A 16,873-nucleotide genomic window follows, 5' to 3' on the forward strand; every position below is an offset into this window, starting at 1 on the left:
GACAAAAGCTCCCTTGTTACATAAATCCAGAGATCATTTCTCTGGCCTAGTAAGGCCCTCAGAGCCCCACTCTAAGCCCCTGATTCATTGTTCTAAGAATCAGGCATTTTTTAAAACAAGATGACATTTTGTTTCTGGGGTCAGAGTTCAAATCTTTTTTATTGCTTTGGGTGAGATGATATTCTGTTCTCCTTCCTTCATTTAAGTAAAAAACATGCCCCAAAGTATGAGTTAATTAATACATCTGTTTGTCTTACAGAGAAGTTGAAAAGCATCTATTTAAACTGTGATTCACATTTCTCCTTTCAGCCTGTCTGCCGATTTTTGTGCAGGAATCAAATGAGGAGTCTGATTGCATTACTATTTCAAAGAGCCAATTTAAGAGTTCATTAAATGACACTGGTGTGTTTTAGTGCAGGTAACAGAAAGGTAAAGTTCTATATGGCATTAATAAACTCAAAGGTACAACTGGATTTGGTAGCAGAATTCATTTCTTCACCTTTCCAAAATAGTCTTTTGGAGGAGAACCATGTATCTCTATGGAGACACAAGGTGGGCACTTCATAAGCACATGGCACAATTAGGGTATAAAATGGTAAGGCATATACATATATGTGCTCAGAGAGTTCAATGGCAAAAGCTTTATGGTAACCCCTTTAGAAGAATGACTGATGTAAATTCCCTAAATCTAAACCACATGACTTGAAGTTAGCCAATCACCTACTTTTACCCAAAACATTGAATCTTTAGTGAATGAGGAACAAATGGAGGAAACATTTGTAGGTCAGGCAGACAAGAGCACCAACACGTGGACTAAGCTGTTCTGACATATGATCTTGACTGTGCATCTTGCGTATTGCCCAGGCTCATTTTTTTAGCCTCCCACACAGTTTGTGGTTCCCCAATATCCCTTCAATATAATATCCTTTCACATGAGATAACCAATCTGTTTATGTTACTTGCAGCCAACAATTTTCATTCTTTCTGAAGTTCTTAATTAAGTTCTTCCTTAAGGAGCTTGATATAAGTGAATGAGATACAATGACATCTTTTGCCCAGTTATGGAGACACTGCTATCTCAGAGAATGGGACCAGCTGCCACATTTGAAGCAATGTGTTTCTAGTTGCTGAAAAAGTTGAATCAAAAAGGGAGCAACCATTTGTCAGGAACACTCTGGAAGGATTCTTAGGCTTTGCAGGAAAGTGGACTACAACCTCGTAACAGGTTGAATGAAAATGCTTTCCAAGTGCTAGAGACCTCTGTTCCTGTTCCGCTCTACCTCTCAGCTGGCGGTGACCCACCGAAGGATCTCAGGCTAGGAAACTCAGGGCTTAGGCTGAGAACCAAAGGGAAGGGTTGAGAGAAGGGGTGAGGGTAGCAGCTTCCTCTGTTCCTCTTAAGACTCAGTTAAATCTAGATCAATCTGGATTGTATGTGAGGGGCAGTGGGCCCCTCCTTGATGAATGGGTAATCTCCTCAGAGCTATTCTTGTGTAATTCTAGGTGCTTTCCAGTTGGTTCTTCACATAATCTCAATAATGCCTTTTTTCTCTATAAAGAAAAAAATCTGATTCTATTTCTGGGGTTTGAATCTCAAATCAGATAATCCACAGGGCAGCTAACTCCTATGTGGACTAGACTAACCCACAATGACCTATGAAGCTGAAAGAGGGTACAAAAGGCATATTTTCAAATTCAACTCAGTGAATAAAGTTGCACAATTATGCACAGACCATCCTATTAGGTTCATTAACCATCTTTCAGCCCTAGTACCTCCTTTTAGACCTGAGTAACTGGAGGCCTGAAAGAACGGTGTCCTGCCCAATATCACACTTTGAGTTGAGGCCCACGCTAGAACAGCATCTCTTGACGTTTAATGCTGTGCTCTTCCCAGCTGTCTCCCACCATGTTCCTTGTCACCTCGGGTTCTACCTAGCAGGCTGTTACCTTCTCAGCAAAGGCTGAGGAGGACTCTGTTCCTGAGTAGGCTCCTGAGTAGAGGAAGCTCTAACTGCAGATCCTGCTTATGCCAAAACACCCCGGGAATAAATAAAGGTTCCCACTCTAGCACCTTCTACTCTTACCAAGTAGGTGCATGGAAAAAGAGAGAGAGAGAGAGAGAGAGAGAGAGAGAGAGAGAGAGAGAGAGAGAGAGAGAGAGAGAGAGAGTTTAAAATTAAAACTTGCAGAGATAGGGATTCTCTGCTGTTGAAAGAATTTCCTTAACACATATTACTCAGGTAATACTTTCTTTGAGTCCATGGGAAATTTTTCAGAGTTAGAAATGGGACCTAAGAAAGCAAATAGTCCAAATCCCATTTACAAGTGGGCAGACTCAGAGTGGAGAAGGGGTTTTGGTCAACCCAGTGGGCTTTCCACTGAATTAGAACAGTCTTCTCTTCTGTGGGACTTCCTGAAGTGGTGAGGGTTTGTGTATATGACACAAGTGGCTAAAGATTACTAATGCATCCTTCTTTCGAACTCCGGTAAAGAAATTGAGCTACTCTCACCCAAACCTTCCTATGGGGATGCTGGGGTAAAAAATTGGGCTTCTAGAGCCAGCTTATCCCTTTTAGCAATGTGAGCTTATACAAGTTAACTTCTCAGTCCTTTGGTTTACCTGTCTGCAAAATAGAATAGAACTCACTGTCTCTATGGTTATCGGGAAGATTAAAGAAGACAAATTTTACAAAGCCCCTAGCCCAGTGCCTGGTGTTCCCTGAAGGATCAGTACAAGTTTCCTTCCTTTTCTGTCTGCTCTCCACCTCACTTCTTCCTATGTTGGCATGTATGAGAGAAGTAAAATAGACAAAATCACAAGGACATTTTTCCTCTTGTAGAAGTCTCTCTCCCCAGTACAGAAGATATTTGGCCAGGGATAGCTGAGACCCCTGCAGACCCTACTATAAACATTTTTTGGGAAAGCAATGTGCCCATCTGAAAGACTGGTGAATTTCAGGTGCCAGGCTAACAAAATGTTACGTTTGTTCTGACTAACATTTGTTAGCCTGGCACCTGAAATTCACCATCCCTTCAGATGGGCACATTGCTGTCCCAAAAATATTTATATTACTCATTTCAGAGATGAAGGAAGAGAAGAGGAAGAGATAAATAGCAATATCAATAGGAGAGAGAATCACTGATCATTGGCTGCCTCCTGCACTGGGGATTGAGCCCTCAAACCGTGCATGTGCCCTGACCAGGAATGGAACTGTGACCTCCTGGTTCATAGATCAATGCTCAACCACTGAGCGACACTGGCAACTGGGCAGAACAAATGTCCTTTATGTTCTAAAAGAGTCCTGAATAAAGGGCTCCTCAATGTTTAGAAATATAGATGTTGTAAGCCTCTACCTTGGAAACAAGATTTTTTAAATAGTCAATAAAAGCAGTAATCCTCATTACTAAAGAGCAAGGACCAGAGATTTTATAAATTTCCTTATAGGACTCTTAGATGTCAGATTATCCAGCCTCCTAACTAACCCTGGAGTCCCATTGGCACCATTCTAGACACCTTAGGAACCAGAACTGTCAATTTGTCATAGCAATTAGGTTATTTTGTTTTGTTTTTGTTAAAACATTTTTTTAAAAACTACAAGCTACAACCTACCTCCTGCTATTTCCAATTTTGATTATACTTCTATACCTCTGGGGTCACAAGGACAAGTTTGTTCCTCTTCTGTGGGTTGCTGAAGGAAGAGAGCCATTGCTTTCTAATTATGGCAAAGGGTTTCTACAAAAAATGTTAAAATATAGGCTAGTTCACTCTCTAAAAATTAATTATAAATCTTGGTTTCTGGTGACCACAACAGGTGGGCAATTATACATACTATATAGTGTATAATTTTCCTGTGGTTAAGCTATAGCTCAACAGAGTTACCAGTTACCAAACATTATCGGCAAGGGTGAAATATATGTTAGACTCAGTGAAGTTGTGTTAGAGCCTTGCCTAGCCTCAAGGATCTCGAGCAAGTTCTGAGCCCACATCCCTCATCTGTGAAAAATGGAGATTACATTGGAGCTGTAAAATCTGTGGTAAAGAAGTCTGGAGATATGAGTTCATGTGTGTTTGGGTTGGGGATTGTGACTGGTTATTCACTTTAGTTTCCATCTGTGAGATGTTTGAGCTAGTGAGTGTCATAACACTCATTTGTAGCCACTGAATTCTTTCTACAAATCAAATCTCAATTGGGTCAATAATATTTAACAATGATAAAAGGGAGTGATGCCAAGTTTGAAAACTCCTGAATGTATGGCCCTAGTAAGCTTTAATAAGTTTTTTATTTCAAACCATAAGACATATTATAGTTGAAAATATTTGACAATCTTTAAACTGGATTCTAAATATAAAGATTATTCTGAATCATTTTGAGCAGCCAATTCGTTATAAATTCAATATGTACTTAACTCATACCCACCAGAAAAACAGGTTCTGTGGTGAAAATTCTGTCCCTTGGAACCACCCATTACTTATAATTTTTTCTCCATGGTGAGCTTGTGCCTACCATCTTATAATGATTGCATTCATTTCAGTCTCCTTTTAAAAGATCCAGGAGACTTTCCAAAAGTTCAAATATCTTCACTGACCTAAAGTGCAGGTTTTTCTTTCAGTGACATGTGCTATAATGTGTCGGTTAGTCTTTGCTGTGTGACAAAGCAGTCCAATATTTAGGCCTAAAATAGTCATTTATTAGCTCACAATTCTCGTGGTTAATAATTTGGGCTGGGCTCAGCTAGGTGATCATTCTGCTGAACTTGGCTGCTACAGTCAATTGAAAGGTCCACTTGGAGCTGATGAGTGCTGGCTTTTAGTCAGGCTACGGGTCTCCAGTCCCTTGCAGGCTAGCTCAGGCTTTTTTGTGTGCAGTTGAGTTGTAAACCCAGAAAGAGAGGATAAGAGCTGATGCTACATGTCTTCTTGAAGCCTTGGTTCAAAAGTTGCAAAATATTATTTCTGTTGTATTCTTCTATTGGTCAAAATCACAAGACTAGCCTGGATTCAAATGATAGATAAGTATTTTCCACCTTCCCATGGAAGAATAACAAAGTGACAGTGCAAAGGTATGTGCATAAAGGGAAATGTTAGGTTATTGTGGCCATCTTTGCAATCACGCTAACCAATGTTGTTTTTTGCTTAAATATATTACATTTGGATTTTTTAGTTCCTGATATTTAAACAAGGTATGGTTTATGAAAATGCAGTTTGGGAACCAGAATATACACAAACTGTAGAGAAAATAAAAATGAATCTGAGTCTATTGCCATAAAGCCTAACTTGCCCACAGCTTCTCAAGTCTGGCCAGTGCACTCACTCACCTCACTCACTGAGGCAACTGTTAGGATTCTAGTTTGTCTCATGTCACTGGAAAATGAGCTATGAAATGTTCCTCTGCTGGGGGACTCTCAACCCATGGCATGGTTGGACCTGTGAAGCTTTTAAAATGCCCTGTGCTTATTGCCTGTTGACAACAATGACATGGTCCATGAATGAACTTTGTCACAGAGAGAAGAAAGTGACTAATTGCTGTAAAAACATAAAAATGAAATAATGTATGTACTAGTATGTATAATTTGGAAGGATCACAAAGGGCTCTGATTTATTAGACTAAATCGATTCATTCCCCCAAACCCCCTGAGAAATATGTTATTGATTATGCATGTGGTTGTGCTACACAGCAATAGGATTGTTTTGGGATGGTTTTATATATCCAGTCACAAAGCAGCTCCTGGGCACAGAGTGTCATAGGAGACAATAACAGCTGACACACAGAGCACATACCAAGTACCAGGCACTCTTAGTACTTATACATGTCGACTTATTTAAGCTCATAATAAGCCTAGGAGACAGATACTGACTGTTCTATCCCCATTTGTGCATTAAGTTCACAGTGGTTAAGTGACTTGCCAAAGGCCTACTTTGCAAGTGGCAGAGCTGGAATGTGAACCTGGGAAGCCTGACATGTCAGCACCTGGGATCTTGTCCACTCTGCTCTACTGTGTTTCAAGGGGCATGTGACTTATGCATACAGTTTTTGCCCTTAACACAGATATCCCTGGCTCCACATATGAACTATGAAGCTTTTCATAATCACAGAGTAGTGTTGCATGTAAAATATGAAGAGGAAGAAAAAATATAGTGATAAATTTAAAAATATAATAAAATTTAAAATGTAATAAATAGTATATAGGAAAAGACCCTATGGGTATTCAGAAGGGGGAAGATATTTCTGGCTGGGGAGGTAGAGATCTAGAAAGACTGAATAGAGAGAAAAATGTCATTAGAACTTGGGTGATTGAGATGTTGTATGAATACTGAGTGATCATCACCTGTGATTGAATAGCAAAATGGAATGCCCCCGTCTCTATCCATGCAGCTGTGCAGGCTATTGGACTCTGCTTGGTGTTGGCCACAACAAAGCAGGGTCTCTTGATACTTCTTAACTACAACACATTTGAAAGTCAATTCAATAATCACTGTTATGCATTCTAGGGGAATTCTATATTACACAGATATGTGGAAACCACCCATAAACATAAAATTGGAAATGAATGTTAGTTGTCTGGGTTATGGTAGATTGTCTGTTATGTATAACCCACAGCTTACCAGGTATAACAGTGTACATAATAGATTATCAATAACATTTCCACTGAATGTATTAAAATGTGGTTATTTAGTTGGAGCTGTAGATACATATTGCCTAACTTAGAACTAGTGAGTGAGGAAATTTTATTGTTGATTGTCATGATGGAGGCTTCTTCAGAGGCTGGGATTGCTGAGTCATGGGGGCCGAAATGCACTGGCAGCTAGGAGAAAGGTCAGTTGGAACAGCTTGCAGAAAACATGTCTCCACTTGAGAAAGCAACCCATCAGGGAGAAAGCTTTTGGTTTAGGTTGTTCTGGAAAGAAAAAAAAAAATACAGTAGCAGAGAATAGATGATGTGAGAATCAAGAAGGCATCAGATTGAACATAGGAACTGAAGTCCCTAAAAGCCAATCATTTTAGGATTAGAGAAGGCTAAATTTTAAAGGGGCCTTAGAGAGGTCTTAATCCAAACTCATTTCTTCTAATTTTAGAGCCAACTTTCTCTGGAGCCCAGGAAGCAGTTACCCAAGGTAAGATAGTAAGTTGTTCTAAATAAAGAAAGTACATGTTCTTTTGGTGTTTTCCAAAAGGAAACAATTAAGTATTTTCTTGGTTCTATTTTGTCAAGCCCACAGCCCCAGCTGGTTTGGTTCAGTGGAGAGAGCATCTGCCTGTGGACTGTAGTTGTCCCGGGTTTGATTTCAGTAAAGGGCACATGCCCAGGTTGTGGGCTTGATTCCCAGTGGGGGGCATGCAGGAGGCAGCCAATCAATGATCCTCTCATCAGTGATGTTTCTATCTCTCTCTCCCTCTCCCTTCCTCTCTTAAATCAATAAAAAATAAATAAAATAAAAAATAAACTTACACCCACAGATCATTTTGGTAGGTGGGGGAGGTGAATTTCTTAGTGAGCAAAGGCACTGAGAAAGAAAAGCATGAGGTAAGTTTATTAGAACATAGGGTGTAGAAAGGCAACAGTGAGAGAGAATGCTGGAAAGGAAGGTTTGGGGATAATTTCACATAAAAAATTATGATTTGCTTTGCTGTTTGGGTACCCTCATGATGATAGAAAATATTTTGTTAAAGTTTATCTTTAGAAATCTATGTTTATCAGCTCATTCAAGAAAATTTAAACAATATAAAGATTTTAAAAAATAATTTTTATTATGTAGTAAAGTGATCTTCCAACATTTTGTAACAGACATAACTATTTTGATTTTTAAAAGAAACATTGTTTCTTTAAAAAGGAAGCAGAGCAGACTGTCCAATTCCAGTCCCCAGAGGCAACATGGTGGCAGTTCTAACGCCAGCAGCTAATACTGCAAAACCAGTGGTACAGGCCAGTTGTGGCTTTGGCAGTCACTGTGGGAAAGATTATATAGCATAATTCTCAATTGTATAGATTTTGAACCTATTATTTAGTCTCAAAGTAGACTGTAGAGGCTCATCAACATCTGTTTAATAAACGTAGTTTTTGGTTTATATTGTCAGATTGTAATTCACTTCTTACAACTAAAAATCCTATATTATACAATGAATATATTTTAAATATCTCCCCAGTGGCCTTACTGTCTGCATACCATTCATTCTTCATATGAGTGGTCATCTGGTATGGTATACCCTTGATTCTTCTCTGTCTACCTGGGTCCTCATCACACACATTCCCACAAGAAAGCTGGATGTCATCCTCCATTTCTGGCCTAACCCTTGATGTCTTCAGGCTTTCATTCTATGCAGGCCTGTTCATTGGACTGGGATTTCCTAGCTCTGAGAAAGCAGAAATAGCGGTCTGATGGGGAAAGAAATAGCTACTAAGTACTCTGTAGGGTACAAACCTTGCCCAGAGGCTCAGTTTCTTTACATATTAAGTTGGAGAATGGGATTCAGTGATTTCTAAATGCATACACTGCTGAAACCGGTTTGGCTCAGTGGATAGAGCGTTGGCCTGTGGGCTGAAAGGTCCCAGGTTCACTTCTGGTCAAGGGCATGTACATTGGTTGTGGGCACATTTCCAGTAAGAGATGTGCAAGAGGCAGCTGATCAATAATTCTCTCTCATCGATGTTTCTAACTCTCCATCCCTCTCTCTTCCTCTCTGTAAAAAAACAATAAAATATAAAAAGAAGGGAAAAAAAATAAATGCATACACTTGTATACACATGCAGTTTAACCCACAGGTGATGAGGAAGACTATGAGAGACCAGCGACAGGAAGTGAACTCGCACACTCCCAGCCCCATAGCTTAGAACAACCATCCTGAGCACAGCTCTGGTAGCCCATCCCTTGTTCAAAAATTTTTTGTGGACTTTGTCTAGGATAAAGGCATCAATGTCTAGAATAGTTTCTCTGCTGCTCTGCTATAACCTAATGCTTTTCCATTCCTTTCTCCGAATTATGGCCCCTCTCCACATTGGTCTAAGTTTTGCTGGCTCCATTGCTTCCTCCCTTATATGCTCATCTTTTCTTATTCTCCCCACATTCCATTCCCAAGCCATGATAAACTATTTTTAATTTCCTGATTCTACCATGATCTCACAAGTCTCAATCTTTGCTTATGCTGGATCCTTTCCCTGGAACACTCCTCCTTGCCCTACATTGCTTCACCTAACTAGTGCCTGCTCTTCTTTCAGATCTCATCTTACCTATTCTTTCTTTCAGCAAAAATTTCTCCATCCTCCCTAACCAAAACTTCTGTGCCCCTCCTATGTACTTCCTTGATCAGAACCCCAACTAGCCTCTAGCAACCCCTTTGGCAATGTCTTATTCTCTGTTGTATCCCTAATACTTGATTAAGTGTTTGCCTTGTAATTGGTATTTGAAAATATTTATGAAAGAATAATTATAAATAATTTCTTTCCAATTCTGAACATGCACATTACCATAAAAGAGACTTACAACTTTGTGTGAAATATTTGTGTACAGCATATTGAACTTTGTCTATTTAGAGTAGAATGCATGACTGCTTTAAGTAAATTCATAATCAGGTGCTTCCACATCAATAAGTACTCAAGAAATGTTTACTTGAAGATTCCTTGTGCTGTACAGGACAAAAAAAAGTCAATTGTTGAAATTGGTTTTTGAGAGTGCAAGGTAGTGTTATTAATAACTACCCTGAGATAATAGGCATAAGTTTGGTTTGTCCAGGACAAGTGGGATATGCAAGCATCTTACTTACCTAGCAACACCCCTTTGCTACATCACCAATAGTTTTTTTGTAGACTTTGATCTCAGATAGGAGGTTGTGAGCCAGGAAAAGCTTCTGGCATTATGCCCATTCTCTAGAAAGACAAACTGAGTATGAAAGATGATCATCTCATAGTCAAACAGTAGGCAGTGAGTTAGTGACAGGGACAGATAAACTGCCCAAACATTTTGATCCTCTTTATTCTTTATCCCAACAAATGCTACTTGCCTTTTGGTTAAGTGGGGTACATGCAATGGGAGACATAGCAATTGAGATGATTTTTGTACTGTAATAATTAGTCATCTTAAAATCAAAGGAAACATCCAGAGACATAGAAACATGGAATAGACTGTCCAATCTCAGAGGGAAGGTGGGGTGAGTGGATGGGTGGGACGAGATCAAAGAACTTGTATGCATATATGTATAACCCAAGGACACAGACAATAGGGTGGTGAAGGCTTGGGGCAGGGGGTAGGAGTGTGCTAGAAGAGGTCAGTGGGGGAAAAGGGGAACATATAATAATTTCAATAATAAAGATGTAAAAATAAAATAAAATAGGACGAAACAAAATCAAATTTGTTTTTTCTTCCTACTTCTTCCATGGTGATTAAGCATAATCCTTTAATTGCAATCAGAGGTAGGAATAAAATGTCAATATTATGTGCCTTAAAGAACTTAATTAGAGATTCAGCCATCATCATCTTTTTTTTCTTTAAAGAAAACCACTTAGAGTATTTAGACATCAGTTGAATAACCTTCCATTTAAGAGTTTGATTCTGGAAAGTCCTTTTATCCACTCTCTATTTGGGGAAATCAAAGCTCAGTATATATTAATTTGAGTCTGTTTGTGGTTGAGTACATCCACTGTTATCAATATTGATAAATTAAGCGCTGCTAGTATGGCACAGTGGTTGAGTATCATCCTATGAACCAGGAGATCATGGCTCCATTCCAGGTCAGGACACATGCCTGTGCTGCAGGATTGATTCTCAATTGGGGGTGTGTAGGAGGCAGCTGATTAATGATTCTCATCATTGACATTTACATTTTCAATCAAATATAAAATATAAAACAGTATATAAATATAAATTAAAATGTAATGAATAATCATTTAAAATAAATGATTATTTTATCTCTCTCTCTCCCTTTCTCTCTGAAATAAATAAAAATATATTTTAAAAAATATTGACAAATTAAAGGCTAAATAGAGCATGAGAGAACACTGGAAGCTAACTTTGAAAATGGTGTTGAAAAGCTTGAGAGGAAGTAGGAAAAGCAGCGTTAGAATTATAAACTCCAATAACAATAGTTCCATAGTATTTACAGTTTGTAATGTGCTTTTACATTCATTATTTTATTGGATCTATACCATACAAATACAGAGAAATCTGAGACAATAAATTTCTATTCAGTAGGTGAATGAATGACTGACTAGAGCTCTGACAGAGGAAATGACTTGCTCAGGAACGTACCTTTATTTTTTTCCATTATTTTATAAGGTATCATATGTATATATATACTACCATTTCCTCCCCACCCCACTCCCATACAAGTCCTTACCCCCCAGCGTTTTGCATCCGTTGGTTATGCTTATATGCATGCATCCAAGTCCTTTAGTTTATCTCTTATCTCCCCCACCTCTCCCTAACCTTCCTGTTGTAATTTGACAGTCTGTTTGATGCTTTACTATCTCTGTATCTATCTTTTTGTTAATAAGTTTATAATGTTCCTTATTATCCATAAATGAGTGACATCATGTGGCATTTTTCTTTCCTTGACTGGCTTATTTCACTTAGCATAATGTTCTCCAGTTCCATTCAGGTTGCTGCAAATGGTAAGAATTTCTTCTTTTTTTATAGCAGCATAGTATTCCATTGTGTAGATGTACCATAGTTTTCTGTTCCAGTCATCTGCTGACGGGCACCTAGGCTATTTCCAAATCTTAGTTATTTTAAATTGTGCTGCTATGAACATAGGGGTGCATATATCCTTTCTGATTGGTGTTTCCAAGTTTCCTAGGGTATATTCCTAGGAGTGGGATTCCTGGGTCAAATGGGAGTTCCATTTTTAGATTTTTGAGGAAACTCCATACTGTTCTACACAGTGACTGCACCAATTTGCATTCCCACCAGCAGTGCATTTGCATTTCTCCACATCCAATCTAGCACTTGTCATTTGTTGATGATAGCCATTCTGACAGGTATGAGGTGGTACCACATTGTCATTTTGATTTGTATATCTCAGACAATAGTGACTTTGAGCATGTTTTCATGTGTCTCTTGGCCTTCCTTCTGTCTTCTTTTGAGAAGATTCTATTTAGGTCCCTTGCCCATTTTTTTATTGGATCATTTATCTTCCTTTTATTAAGTTGTATAAGTTGCTTGTAGATGTTGGAGATTAAACCTTTATCAGTGATAACATTTGCAAATATATTCTCCCATACAGTGGGCTTTCTTGTTTTCTTGATGTTTTCTTTTGCTGTTAAAAAGCTTTTTATTTTGATGTAGTCCCATTTATTTATTTTCTCTTTAGCTTCCATTGCCTTAGGAGCAGTATCAGTGAAGAAGTTCTTTTGGCATATGTCTGAGATATTGCTGCCTGTGAATTCCTCTAGTATTTTTATGGTTTCCTGTCTTATGTTTAAGTCCTATATCCATTTTGAGTTTTCTTTTGTGTATGGTATAAGTTGGAGATCTGTTTCATTTTTTTGCATGTACCTGGCCAATTTTTCCAACATCACTTATTGAAGAGAATGTCTTGACTCCATTGTATGTTCATGCATCCTTGGTCAAATATTAATTGAGCATAGTGGTTTGGGTCGATATCTGGATTCTCTATTCTATTCCATTGGTCTATATGTCTGTTCTTGTGCCAGTACCAGTTGTTTTGAGAACAGTGGCTTTGTAATACAGCTTGAAATCTGTTACTGAGATTCCCTCCTACTTTATTCTTCTTTCTCAGGATTGCTGTGGCTATTCGGGGTCTTTTTTTTTTTTTTTTTTTTTCCTAGATGAATTTTTGGAGAGTTCTTTCTAGGTCTGTGAAATATGCTGTTGGTATTTAAGTAGGGAGTACGTTGAATCTATAAATTGCTTTGGGTAGTATGGACATTTTAATGATGTTGATTCTATTAATCCATGAACATAGTATGTTCTTCCATCTGTTTATGTCTTCCTCTATCTCTTTTTTAATTGTCCTGTAGTTTTCTGCTTATAGGTCTTTTACCTCCTTTATTAATTTTATTCCTAGGTATCTTAATTTTTTTGGTACGATGGTAAATGGGATTGCTTTTTAGTCTCTCTTTCTGTAAGTTCACTATTGGTGTATAGAAAGGCCATAGATTTCTTGGCGTTAACTTTGTGCCCTGCTACATTGCCAAATTAATTTATTAAGTCTATTAGTTGTTTTTTTTTATGGAGTCTTTTTTTATGTACAATATCATGTCATCTGCAAATAAGGACAGCTTTACTTCTTTTCCAATTTGGATGCCTTTTATTGCTTCTTCTTGTCTAATTGCAGTGGCTAATACTTCTAGTACTATGTCGAACAGGAGTGATAAGAGTGGGCATCCCTGTTTTGTTCCTGTTCTTAAGGGAAATGGTTTTAGTTTTTGCCAATTGAGTATGATGTTTTGATGTTTGCTGTGGGTTTATCATATATAGCTTTTATTATGTTGAGGTATGATCCTTCTAGTCCCACCTTGTTGAGAGTTTTTATCAAGAAAGAATGTTGAAATTTGTCAAATGCTTTTTCTGCATCAATTGATATGACTATGTGATTTTTATCTCTCAATTTGTTTATGTGATGTATCACATTTATTGATTTGTGGATATTGTACCGTCCTTGTATTCCCAGGATAAATCCTACTTGGTCATGGTTTATGATCTTTCTGATGTACTGCTGGATCCGATTTGCTAGAATTTTGTTGAGGATTTTGGCATCTATGTTCATGAGGGATATTGGCCTATAATTCTCTTTCATTGTGTTGTCTTTATCTGGTTTTGGTATTAGGATGATGCTGGCTTCATAGAAGGAGCTTGAGAGTGTTCCTTCCTCTCGAATTTTTTTGGAATAGTCTGAGGAGGATAGGTTTTAATTCTTCCCTTGAATGTTTGGTAAAACTCCCCTGTGAAGCTGAATGGTCCAGCACTTTTATTTGCTGGAAGCTTTTTGATGGCTGCTTCAAGTTCTTCCATAGTTATTGGCCTATTGAGCTATTATATTTATGATGTCTGTATTCATGACTTGGGAGCAAAACTGTACATGTTAAGGCTTTTAATTACTCAGGAAAACATGAAATCAGGGTGACATATGCAAATGCTGCAGGTCTAGTCCAAGCTAAGGGGACAGTGTAGAGACTTGGAGATAATGGTCTAACAGAGATAAAAACTGAAGGGATTTTCAGCAGGTACAAACTATGAAGGAGACCAAAAACTTAACATTTAATGGTCACCAACTGCATACAGGCAGGGATTACATCGGAGATCCATTCCTATGCACATAACTCAATTTTCACTGTAAGTTGGAACCCACTTACATAAGCAACTACATCACTTACATAGAGCACATACACAGCAGTAATGAAGTGAAACAGTAAAATAAACCAAAGAAGCTCTATCTGTGAAGTAAGATGAAAATGTAGAGGTACTGGAGTATAGCATTAACTGAAAACTTGTGTTTTTCCTCTGAAAAACCATGCCTATTTTGTACTCTCTACTATTTATATATATATTTATAATAGACTCTTCCTGATTGAGTTTTGGATTTTTTTAGGTGCAGACTTTCCTGGATACTCCAGCTCCCACAGTGCGCACATTTCTCTCTTCTGCCAGGACCAGAGACCTCACCTTATCCCAGGTGAAATCTGACCTTTCCGTGTTGGAGTGTAGACCTCCTCTGAAACTGCGTTTTTGCGCTAATTGGGAATCGGTGTTCTAGGGCTCGCAGCTGTTTGGTGGTTGCTGCAGTTGTAGCTTTTCAAGCTTCTGATAAGATCCACTTTCCCCTTTAAGATGGCACAGTCTCCACGTCCTAGCTAGTTGCTCTGAGAGAGAACCCAACTGCAGTGGGGCCTGTCCAGTCAGGGGAACCCTGTCCAGCAGTCTCCCACCTTCTCCTAAAGTTTGGCTGTTCCATAACTCACCAACAAATATTCCCTGTGCGACCTTCAGCTGTTCTTTCTTTCTGCTCCAGGACAAGGCTTGACACCCGTTTGTATATTCCGCCATTTTTTTTTCCAGAACATACCTTTATTTGCAGAGTTGGTATAAGGACCCAAGTCTCTTAACTCCTAGCCTGAGCATCGTCTTCAGTGCTTCATCTGTGCATGGTATTGGAGACCTAAAGAAATGTGTCCTATCTTACTTGAAATGTTCAAAAGTCACCAAAGCCATTCACATTGCTTTTATTTCTGCTCTGGATATCCTGAAGGGTTTCCCTGCCTGTCTGTTATGCCATGTGTTGTAGGCACAGAGAAACTACCCTGTTTCCCCGAAAATAAGACAGTGTCTTATATTAATTTTTGCTCCCAAAGATGCACTAGGTCTTATTTTCAGGGGATGTCATTTTTCCATGAAGAAGAATACGGTACACATTTATTGTTAAATGAAAATAAAGGAAATTTATTACCTGTATATGGCACGGTAGTACAGTAGTTGTTAACACAAACGAGACAAACTGTGAATCCTACAGTATCAAGAATTTACTCATTTATTCAATGACAATCATGTCATCATCTTCTGGAACATCATCATAACAATCCAATTCCTGAATTTCCTGGTGAATTTTTTGTGACTCCATTTCTTTCAGAATCAGTGGACCAAATCTGTCATGTTTAGCAATAACACTGTCTTTAAATGAGTACTTCTTGTCAAGGTAGCCTGCTCGAAGTGCATTTGCAATGCAACTGTCAGTGATTTTCTCCCATGAATTCTTCACCCAAGTCACAACTTCTTGCAGTTTAGGTTTCACAAAGTTTCCACGCTGATTTCTCTCCATTCTATTTTCAATGTAGTCATTAATTTCCATGCACAAACTGTCTTTGAATGGCTTATTTATTGCAATATCAAGAGTCTGGAGATAGGCCGTCATTCCTGTGGGAATCATTATCTGATCTATTTTTCTTTCGTGAAGAAATGTCTTCATGTCTTTAGCGCGGTGAGTGCTGGCTGCATCCCAGACTAGCAGACCTCTTTGGCTCCCTCGCATAACAAGCAGCAGCATTAAATCAACCCACTTCCTTTTAACTGCTTGTGTGGCCCAGGCTTTTTCAGTTTCAAGAATAAAAGCGCCCAAAACATGTTCAATCTTTTCCTTCTTGCCCTTAGAAATGATTAAAGGTGGGATTTTAGTGCCATCCAGACGAATTGCCAAAATACAGGAAACATGTGCACTTTCGTAAGCAGTGGAGGGAATGTACACTAAGGAGGCACCCCACTGTTCAATTGTTGTTTGAGGTGATTGGCCCATAAACACTGCAGTTTCATCCATAGCAATCATGTTGGAAAGATTGTATTTAGAGAAGTCAGCATAATCAATAAAGCACTTGAATGCAAGTGCTTGCTTAATAACTTGAGTATCTTCCAACCTAAACAATGTTGTAGATTCTTCCACAATTCCTTTCTTGTACTCCACGGAGTAGCTTTTTCTTTTTGCGCTCATTTCTAGGGGTAAAAAAAAGAAATCGGGGTATCAAGGTGGGGGGAGGGGGATCACTTAAAATGACACAGGGGAGATCAGAGGGGGAAATCAAAATGGCACAGGAGAATCAGAGGGGCGATTACCATTTTAGTAACCCCTTTGATCCTCCTGTGTCATTTTAAGTGATCCCCCTTTCCCCACTCCTGTGCCACTGAACACCTTCACCAGACATCCTCCCTACCCCTTTATCAGACATTTACCCCCTGGGGCCTGCCTGGGGACTGTCAGTGGGTTTGCTGGGATCTGGATCTGGGCTGGAGCAGGGTCTGCCACTGACTGAGAACCTTCAGTCATCATGAGGACGCCGAGCATCAGGTAGTGTCACCAGAGACAGACCAGCACTCAGCACCTTGGCCATGTCCAGTCCGTTCTAATCCTCCTGTTCTTCTACACACATCATTGAAAGT

Source organism: Pipistrellus hanaki (genome assembly GCF_964339955.1).
Source record: "Pipistrellus hanaki genome assembly, chromosome: 2".
Taxonomy (NCBI): Eukaryota; Metazoa; Chordata; class Mammalia; order Chiroptera; family Vespertilionidae; genus Pipistrellus; species Pipistrellus hanaki.